The sequence below is a fragment of the Chinchilla lanigera genome, unplaced genomic scaffold (assembly GCF_000276665.1).
Source record: "Chinchilla lanigera isolate Chin_1 unplaced genomic scaffold, ChiLan1.0 scaffold00008, whole genome shotgun sequence".
Taxonomy (NCBI): Eukaryota; Metazoa; Chordata; class Mammalia; order Rodentia; family Chinchillidae; genus Chinchilla; species Chinchilla lanigera.
In genome coordinates, this window is record NW_004955409.1 from 26,473,044 (window position 1) to 26,483,612 (window position 10,569).

The 10,569-nt window shown below is 40.3% G+C and overlaps 1 long non-coding RNA gene across 1 annotated transcript in view; it reads left to right on the forward strand.

Moving 5' to 3' along the window:
• Positions 1–384: 384 nt before the first annotated feature.
• The window catches only part of LOC106147737, an 11,988-nt gene continuing 1,803 nt past the window's right edge, over positions 385–10,569 (forward strand). The window contains exons 1-3 of the long non-coding RNA XR_001232663.1: positions 385–964; positions 5,289–5,638; positions 6,114–6,250. This is a non-coding gene — a long non-coding RNA (uncharacterized LOC106147737). The remainder of the gene's footprint in view (positions 965–5,288; positions 5,639–6,113; positions 6,251–10,569) is intronic.

Genomic DNA, 10,569 nt, shown 5'->3' on the forward strand with positions numbered 1-10,569 from the left:
GGAAAAGCCACATAACTCTAGCCTCATGCCCTGGGTGAACTTGGTGTGCTTGGCAAGGTGTCTGTGGTAGCAGCTGTGCCTTTTCTTGATCACATTCTTTGCTAGTTTGGGACCCTGGATGAGGTCCACAGCCTCGGAGTAGCGCAGAGCCCTGGCGGCTGCAGTGGATGTGCCTCCTTTCCTTAGAGAGATACAGGCAGGCCTGAGCGACTTGATTTGCCTTAGGGTGCCACGTTGCTTGTATTTGTATTTTTTCTTCTACCAGAAAACACGCATTAAACACTTAAGCTTGTTTTCTTTCTTTCTTTTTTTTTTTTTTCCGGTACCGCGAATCGAACTTAGGACCTCGCGCATGCCAGGCAGTTGCTGTGCCGCTGAGCTAAATCCCCAGCCCCTAAGCTTGTTTTCATAGTTCTGCTTGTCAGTGTCTGGGTAAGTCCTTACACTGGTCAGCTTTTCTGTTGCTGGGACACAATACCCAACACTTAAAGAAGGAGAGGTTTGTTTGGCTTCCAAGGTTTCAGTCCATGGCTGGCTGAATCCAAGGCATAGACATCATGGCGGAAGGACGCAACAGAAGGAAAGCTGCTCAATTCATGGTGCCCAGGAAGCGGAGCAGGGGAAGTGCCGGAGAGGAAGAAGCCAGGGACTAGGTATAGACCCACGGCCACACCTCCGTGATGTGTTATACTAAGCCTGAGGTCGCTCCCAAGCCGACCAAATTGACAATTAAGCTTATCCACCGCAGCCCTTCTGTCGTGAAGGTCCCAATCTGTCTCCAGAGTCCCCGCCTTGTAAAGGTCCTGCGGAGTCTCGGATGTGGAGCCTCTAGAACTCAAGCTGTGGGCTCAAACTGAAAAGAAGAAGCAGGATTTGAAAAGAGAAAGCCATTTCCCCAACTTCCTCCTCCCTACAGCTGTTGTTCTTTGTTCTAATACAGATAAAAGCGGCAACTTTTGTCCCTGTAAGTAAAATTTTATAACCTTCTGTTAGCATAACGTCCTCTTATGCCTGAGTAGGGCCACCAAGACACAAAACTGTCTCAGCCCAACAAACTGCCTTTGCTCTCCTTCTGCCTGCCCACAAGTTCTGTGCCTCAGACCAACCCCCTTGACCAAGTGTATAAAGACTTTCTTTTGTACATATGTATGAAGCCTTTCCTTTATGTATAAAGACTTTCCTTGGTAGAGTGGTTAGCTATTTTGGACACACAAAAGTGCACTGGGTCGGTGTGCATCTAAGATCCTGGAATAAAACCTTCCTGTCCCAGTGGTCTCTCTATTCTCCTAAATTCTGCAACAGAGAAAGACAAGAGAGGTCAGAACTAAGGTGAGCAGTGTTAAGAAAGTATAAAGGGGTGGAAGGAAGGAGGAGTGAGGGGAGACAAGACAGACAGAAAAAGGAGAAAGAGACGGTAGAGTAATGCGACTCTTTTCTCTTTTCATGTGGCTGGTAATCTGTCTCAGAAGACAATTATATTAGGGGAGTCTCTAATATAAATCATAAGCACCTAAGACTATTTACTATGAGGAAATAAGATTATGTGACTTTAGACTAGTGCCAGCATTGACAGATTTGCTTTCTGTGGGATCAGGTCATCTTTGGCTCTGAGACCTTGTATTTGATCACTACTCAGGTGAAACTCTGACAATATGAACAGCCCTGTCAGTGTGAGGGTTTAGTATTTGCATTTTCAGGGGAAGGCTCTTCACACACTTCCTTGCTCCAGGGTGAAGTATCTGGTGTAGTAGTAGCTGGTATCAAGGCAGCGCAAGAATGCAAACACCCATCTATTTCAGAGGCATGAGAAAGGCCACTGACCCACCTGATTACTGATGCCTACAAATGCTAAAGGAGAATTTATAATGAATAGACTACTTGTATTTTTTTGAAGTAGTCATTGAATGACCCTAACTCTCCAAATATCTTTTTTTTTTTTTTTTTTTTTTGAGACAGGGTTTGACTGTGCAGTTTTAAACTCACTTTGTAGCCCAGGCTGGCCTTGAAATTGCAGTGATCCTCCTGCCTCAGCCTCCTGAGTGCTGGGACGATAGGCATACACAATCAAACCCAGCCTGCAAATATCTCCTTATTCATAACTTTAATATCCTGGTAAAAATCTCAGTGTTGGTACAAATGTAGAGTAATGAGAAATTTTATTCATAATTGTTGGTAAGAGTAAGAAATTGGTGTAAACATTTGGAAGGTAGTCGTATTAGGTGTTTTAGTGTTTGTTATCTTTTGTTCTAGTAATTACGCCTTGCCCAAGTTTATAATGATAAATGTGTAAAATATACTTCTTGTTTCTTTTTCTTTCTTTTTTATCTTTTTTTTTTGGGGGGGGTTTCCAGTACTGGGAATCGAACTCATGACCTTGCGCTTGCCAGGCAGGTGCTGTGCCGCTGAGCTAAATCCCAGCCCCATTTTTATATTTTATATTTTTGAGACAGGGTCTCACCATGCAGTTCAGGCTGGCCTTGAGCTCACTTTGTAGCCCAGGCTGGTCTTGAACTTTCATTGATCCTCCTACCTCAGCCTCCAGAGTGCTGAGATTACAGGTACATGCCACCATGCCCGGCACTTTTTGTTTTTGTTTTGAAACAGGGCGTTTCCATGTAGTCCAGGCTAGCCTTGAACTCACTGTGTAGCCCAGGCTGTCCTTAAACTCATGGCAATCTTTCTGCCTCAGCCTCCTGAATGCTGGGATTATAGGCATGTGCCACCATGCCAAGCTATAACAATTTTTCTTTTGTGAAACAAAACGCATTTAAAGAATTTCATAAAATTCAAACATATGGTTTAGTGAATACCTACAAAGTGTATACTTATGGAACCAATGCTCAGGTCAAGAAAGATAACATACCAGTTCCCCTGAACGTATCTTTCCCTATTTCTCCTTTCTGTGGGAAACGTCTTTGTAGAAACTCATATCTACTAGCCGTGAGACTGTACGATATGGTAGCCACCAGCCACATGTGACCGCTGAGAATCTGAAATGTGAGTAGTCTGAAGTGAGATGTGCTGTAAGTGTAAAATTCGTGGTGGATTTTGAAGACAGTGTGAAAAGAATGTAAAGCATCTCATTAACACTTTTTAACATTGCTTACATATTGCAAGGATATTTTGAGTATATTAGGTTAAATAAAATATTATATTAATCTTACCTGTTTCTTTTTACTTCATTTAATATTGCTAGTAGAAAATTAATTAATTTTGAGACAGGGTCTTGGTATGTAATTCAGGTTGGCCTTGAACTTACCAGGTAGGCCAGGCTGCCCTCGAACTCATGGCAATCTTCCTGCCTCAGCCTCCCGAGTGCTGGGATTACAGGTGTGTACCACCACGACTGGCTACTAGTAGAAGGTTTAAAATTACACACACTGCTTGCTTTTGTGACTCACATTTTGTGTTTGGCAGCACAGTACTTCAGGTTATCATTATTTATTTATTTATTTATTTTGGTTTTCTGAGACAGTCTTGCTATGTAGTTCAGGCTGGCCTTGAACTTACAGTGATCCTCCTGCCTCAGTGTAATGAGAGCTGGGATTACAGGCATGTATCACCATGCCTGGCTCTATTTTTTTTTTTTTTTTTTTTTTTTGAGACAAAGTTTCCCTATGTTGCCCAGACTGGTCTTGAATATGTTGGCTCAAGCAAGCGTCCTGCTTCAGCCTCCCAAGTAGCTGGGACTGCGGGAATGTGTCACAGTATGCAGTTTGACTTTTCAATGACGATTTTCTTTAGATTTTTGCCACCTGTGTATGCATCCATAAAATAACATTAAGCTCAGTGTGGTGGACATGCCTGAGCAACTTAGTGACTTCTGTGTTATGGTTTGGATCTAAAATGTTCTGCAAAAGTCCCATGTGTTCAGAGGCGGGCTTTTGGTAGGTGATTGAATCATGACGAGGCTGTACTCATCCACAGATTAATCCATTGAAGAGTCATGGCTGACTTGTTAGGAAGTGGCGTTTGGTTAGAAGAGGTGGGTCATGGGGGCATAGCCTGAAAGGGTACTCTTATCTCCAGCTCCTCCTTTCTCCCTCCGCTTCCTGGCTGCTGTGGAGTGAGCAGCTCTCCTCTGTCATGCCATTTGTTTCTTGGAGCCAGCTTGCCATGGCCTGAACCCTCTGAAACCGTGAAGCAAAATCAGTGTCTCCTCCTTTAAGCTGTAGCTGTTGGGTGTTTTGTCCCAGTGATGGGAAAGTGACCGATATACCCTGTCCCAAGATAGACGAGAAAAAGGGCTGGGAATGTCGCTCAGTGGCACAGTGCTTGCTGATGAAGCACAAGGCTCTGCCTTCACTTCCTAGTGCCATAAAAACAAACACTAACAAAAAAAAAAAATCCATGCTTTCGTTTTGCCTATTTTTCAAATTTATATAAGTAGAAAATGCTTTACATATTTTTTGTACATACCGCCTTTCCTTTTTTGCTTGTGTTTTTGTAATTAATCCTGCTGTTACCTATAGGTATAAGATTCATTTTTATTTCAATATATCATTCCATTTTATGAATATACACAGCAGATTGTTTATCGATTCTACTATGCCAATTTATATTCCTATCAGCAATGTATGAGTTATAACCTTGTTTTTTAATAGTGAAAAGCTGAAAACATCCCAAATGCCCATCAGTAAAGATTGATAGGTAATGACAGTACACACAATTACTGAAAAGAAAGAGCCAGGTCTATCTGAAATAACTTGAGAAGAGGTCCACAATATGCTGTAAAATTTAAACAGTTCCTTCGCATCTCATTGCTCATAGCAGTTTTTGTGAGCCTTTGTGTTTCCGTGGTATCAGTTGTAATAGTTCCTCTTTTTGTTTCTGATTTTATTTTTCTTCTCTTTTTTTCTTACTCTAGCTAAGGGTTTGCCATTTTGCTTATTTTTTCAAAGAACCAGCTTAGGGGCTGGGGGTTTAGCTCAGCGGCACAGCGCCTGCCTGGCAAGCGCAAGGTTGTGAGTTCGATTCCCGGAACCGGAAAAAAAACCAAAAACCAAAAAACAAACAAACAAAAGAAAATCAAAGAACCAGCTTAGTTTAATGTTAGTGATCTTTTCTGCTGTCTTTCTAGTCTCTATTTTCTTTTTCTCTTGTCTGATCTTTATTATTTTCTTCTTTTTGTTGACTTTGGGCTTAGTTTGTTCTTTTTCTAGTTCCTTGGGGTGTAAAATTAGGTGGTTCATTTAAGATCATTCTGTTTTCTTATTGTAACCATTTATCCCTATAAATCTCCTAATCTCCTTTTTTTTTTTTTTTTACAACTGCTCTAACTTCATCAGATTACGAAAGAGCTCATAATTTGATGGCATTATTGGGAGATGATGGAAATAGGACCCGAGACCTAGCTGAAGAGAGCGCATCACAGAAGTGTGGACCTGGGGACCGTGCTGGTCCCTGGCCCCTTATTCCCTGGCTCTTCCTGTCTCTGCCCCTGGCTGTCAGGAAGACCTGGTTGCCGTGCGATGTCCTTCCGCCGTGATGTTTCTGCCCTGCCACTCGCCTAAAAGCAATGGAGCTGGCCGCTCATGGACTGAAAGCTCTGCAAATGTGAACCAGGATAAACTTTTCCGCTTTTATTTTTTATTTATTTATTTTTAAAAACGTTTCCACTTTTACATTAGTCGCAGAGGTAAAAAGCTAACTCATACACCATCTTAACTATTTTTAAGTGATATTAAATATATTTTCAGTGATATTAAGTACAACCATCACCAACATCAATCTTCATCTTTCTTATTTATTTATTTGGAGACAGGGTCTTACTGTGTAGTTTAGTGTGGCCTTGAACTTACTATGTAGCCCAGCCTGGTTTAAAAACCCCAGTGATCCTCCCGCCTCAGTCTCCCAAGATTATAGGTGTGCGCCACCACACCTGGCCCTTTTAATATTATGAAAGTAAAACTCTAGACTCATTAAACAACAGCTCCCCATGTTGCCTTACCCTCAACCGAGCAGCTACCATTCTATTGTCTATCTTTATGATTTAACTATTGAAAGGATCTCATACAAGTGGAATTATATAGTAGTTATCCTTTTTGTGACTGGATTATTTCATCTAGCACAATGTCATCGAGATTTATCTTTTTTTTTTTTTTCTGGTACAGGGAATCGAACTCATGACCTCGAGCTTGCCAGGCAGGCGCTGTGCCGCTGTGCTAAGTCCCTAGTCCCAAGCTTTATCCATTTGAAGAGTATGTCAGAAGTTCCTTCCTTCTTAAGGCCGAATAATAATCCACTGCATGTATGTATTACCACATGATATCCCATGGTTTGTATATGGAACCATATTTTGCTTATTCATTCATCCATGAATAGACAGTTGGATTGCTTCTGCATTTAAGCTATTGTGAGTAATGCTACTATAGGTATGCAAATATTTCTGAGACTGTTTGTAATTGTTTGGGGTATACAGAAGTGGAATTGCTGGATCATATAGTAATTTTATTTTTAATTTTTTGAGGAAAAACCATATGATTTCCAGTGGGTGGACCATTTGAGATTCCCATCATCAGTGCACAAGGGTTTCAATTTTATCACCTCCTCACCATTTTCTGTTAGACAGTAGCCATCTAAATGGGTGTTCTGTAGTATTTTGTTGTAGTTTTGATTTGTATTTCCCTAATGATTAGTGATACTGAGCATCTTATGTGTTGCCCACTGGCTTTTTTTGAAAGTTTGATTTCCACTGTATTTTTTTTCTCAGAGGATAGCTTTTCCTCAGTCCTTAAGGGCTTAGCATCTTACCCATGAGCTTGTGGGGCAGCACCTGTAGGTCCAGCTCCAGGCGAGTGTGTTCAGTCCTTCCAGATTTCATGTGAATGATTCCTGACTACCTTGCTATAAATGGCACAACTCACATAGTAATGTAGTTTCAAATACAGCCGGGAAGGAATATGGGGATCAAAAATACTTACCAGGGAAATGCCCTTGATGGGTGCTGCTGCCTGTGTGTTGAACCTGTGGCTTCTTAGTGGCCTTGTCCTTAAGGCACATATGGGACACAGTTCTTGAAGTGAATGGGCTGCCCATGGCCATGTTTGGCCAACTGTTGCTTTTCTTTTCTTTTCTTTCTTTCTTTTTTTCTTTTTTGTCTTTTTGAGACAGGGTCTTGCTATGCAGTTCAGGCTGGTCTTGAGCTCACTTTGTAGCCCATGCTGGCCTCGAACTCACAATGATCCTCCTGCCTCAGCCTCCCGAGTGCTGGGATTACAGACGGGCACCATTCTTTGTTGTTTTGGAAGTGAGGACTTGAGGTAGTTTGTCCACTGAGTTTTAAAATCAATTTTTAACTCCTGACACTTCTAAACCAGACTCATTTAAAAAAAATATCTACCCTTTTTCATGGACCTAATGAAATACTGTGTTTGCCAGGTGTGGTGGCGCATGCCTGTAATCCCAGCACTCGAGAGGCTGAAGCAGGAGGATCACTGTGAGTTTGAGACCAGCCTGGGCTACAAAGTGAGCTCAAGGCCAGCCTGAACTGCATAGCGAGACCCTGTCTCAAAAAGACCAAAAATAAAAAAATAAATAAATAAAAACTGTGCTTTTTAAAGTTATGTAATGCAATGCAATAAGGATAAATAATATTTGTTTAAAGTTTAAGGATAAATAACATTGTTTAAAGTTATGCAATGCAATTGTTTAAGGATAAATAACATTGTTTAAAGTTATGCAATGCAGTGCAATGCAATAAAGTTTTCTTCCTTGATTCAACCATGTCAAGACATTCATCAGAGATGACACTAAATTCTGTCCTTTTAAAAATTTTTTAGAGGGGGAGGGAGGAAAAGGGGATAAAAAAGAATTAAGATGTGTTATGTACTTGTATCAACTCTCCTCAGTGAATGTAATCATTATGTACTGCAAACATGTTTTAACAAAAAAAATTTTCAAAGTTTTTTGTGTTTCCAAACAAATAGGATAATTGAAAATTTGTTGTGATCAATATAAAAAAAAGTTTGGTGCTAATAGTGATTAGCACAATGTTAGGTAGAAAAATTTCAATGTATATAAAAATAAGAAACCACTTATTAAAATGCAAGTAACTATTCTCTAAGATATACAGAAATGTAGTGAGTACAAAAATTATTTATGAATTAAGCTAGTTACCTTTACTAAATTAGCAAATATGACAAGATTTCTTTCTAAGTTTTTTGTTTGTTTTTGTTTTTTGATTTCTGAGACAGGGTCTCATTTTGTAGTTCAGGCTGACCTTGAGCTCTGTAACCCAGGCTGGCCTCAAACTCTTATTAATCCTCCTGCTCAGCCTCCCAAGTGCTAGGATTACAGGTGTGTGCCACCATGCCTGGCCTCTTACCAATTTTTTAATTGGAATACTTTCACTCATTAGGAAGAGTGGGAAAATTGTACAAATAATACCTAGATAGCCTTAATCTAGATTTACTAGTTGTTGATATTTTCTGACAATTCTACACAGGTAGGACACATTTTAAATTTGAGAAACTGAGAATTACATTTTGTTTCTGTTGTTTTGGGGGGAGGGTAATTTTTTTTTTGACAGTTAGGTACAGAGAAAAAAGAAAATAATTAGTGCCAATCTCATGGCATCTGCTACTTGTGACCCTTTCTCCACTCATTTAGGACAGGAGAAGAGGAAGAGAAATAGAGAACCTGAGAGACCCTTTCTTCTATTTGATCTTTTTTTTTTTGTTTTTTTTGTTTTTTTCTCCGGTACCGGGAACTGAACTCACGACGTTGCACTTGCCAGGCAGGTGCTTTTGCCGCTGAGCTAAATCCCCAGCCCCGACCCTTTCTTCTATAAAATCTCCTTTTCTTTTTTTTTGAAACTGAATCCAAGCCTTCACACAGGTTGGCAAATGGTCTACTGCTGGACTACTTCCCTCCCCTTTTCATAATTTTATTTTGAGACAGGGTCTTGCCACCTTAGTCAGATTGTCCTTGAATTTGTGATACTCCTGCCTCAGTTTCCCAAGCAGCTGCAATTAGAGAAGTGGGACACAGCGCCTAGCCATGTCCTCTTTTTTTGATAAGCACTTGTCGGTCTGAAGAATTAACCATGTGCGTCAAGACAGGGTGAATTCAATTCTCTTCTTATCAAGTAAAGAAAGTTCAATCTTTTCTCAGTTATTGTCGTATACTGTATTATCCATCAGAAAGGTCACTATGTTTTTGGACTCTGATATATTTCCCACAGGCCTGTTTTTTAGGGTTGAGAGTTTACAGCCCTCCTGTTCAGATAAGAAGGATTGGTGCTGGAGGATTTATGACATCTAACCTAATTTCCTATCACCGCACCTTGACCTTGGCCTTATAAGTTGTAGCCCATACAAAGCAATTGATTGCTACCCTGTAGAGGCGAATAGCCCTCTTTAACTCCAGGGCAGTGGCTAATAAGGTCTTGATAATTGTGATTTACCCACTGTCAGCTGTGATTGCAGGCGCCTCTTTGATGCTGCCTTTGATTGATAGATGTGACTTGTATGACAGCAAGCCGTCTCCATTGGCCTTTTCCTTTTATCCTTAGCCTGGCCAGGGCTCCTGGAATGGGAGTGATGAAGTCATTTTTCTTTCATCGTGATCTCCTGTAATGAAATATGGTAAAAATTCATCTTCTCTTGAGCATACCATTTCTCGCTTGTCAGATCTGCAGTCTTTCCTGGACTGAACCAATTTGTTATCTACAAAAGCAATGGCCTTGTACTGTACTGCGCTTCCCTTTTGATTCAAGGAGCTTTGGATCGGTCAAAGGGATTTTTCATCTATGAATGTAGTAGGGACTTTGCTCTTTCCTTAGCCCAGACCTTTGGCTTCCCATTTAATGAATTAGAGAGAAACAGAAAATACCTGTTAATGGCAACTCTCTGGAATACTTTGAACTGTGTCATTCTTTACTCAAGAATAGTTGGCCAAAAACCTCTGGGCAAACTATGTTAGAAGAAACCAAGATTCATTCTTCTATATACCCCAGAATGGAGGAGATCTTAGTCATTAGGCGAAATGAGGGTGGGATAGTTTGAATAGATGAATCATTACTTAAGGACCTGTGGAATCCTGAGAGTCACTCTGTGTTTCTGGCTTATCTGAAGCAAGAGCATACTAGCTGTACTCCAAAGTACTGAATAATGAATAATACTGGATTTAATATTAACATATAACAGCTGCTGGAGCAGAAAGGGAAGATCTTGCTTCCTAATGTCCAGCCCTGCCAGTTATACATTTTTATAGTTTTTTTCACTGGCTTTTGTGTGGAAGTCTTGAAATATTGCAATCTGAATCTTGTAGACTTATTACATAAGTAAAAACTGTATTAAATGGTTCTTGGGCACAGGAAAATAAGAATATAAGATCCTTATATTCAAACAAAAAAGTAGGACTGGGGATATAGCTCAGTGGCACAATGACTTGCTTGGCAAGTGCAAGGTCCTGAGTTCGATTCCTGGTACCAAAAGGAAAAAAAACAAAGAAGTATATTCTGGTTGTCAAATGAAATATAGGGCCTGTGTTGGTCTGGGGCTTGTTTTGCAAGGTGGAACAATATAATAATACAGGACACATATTTATATGATTATTTATAATAGT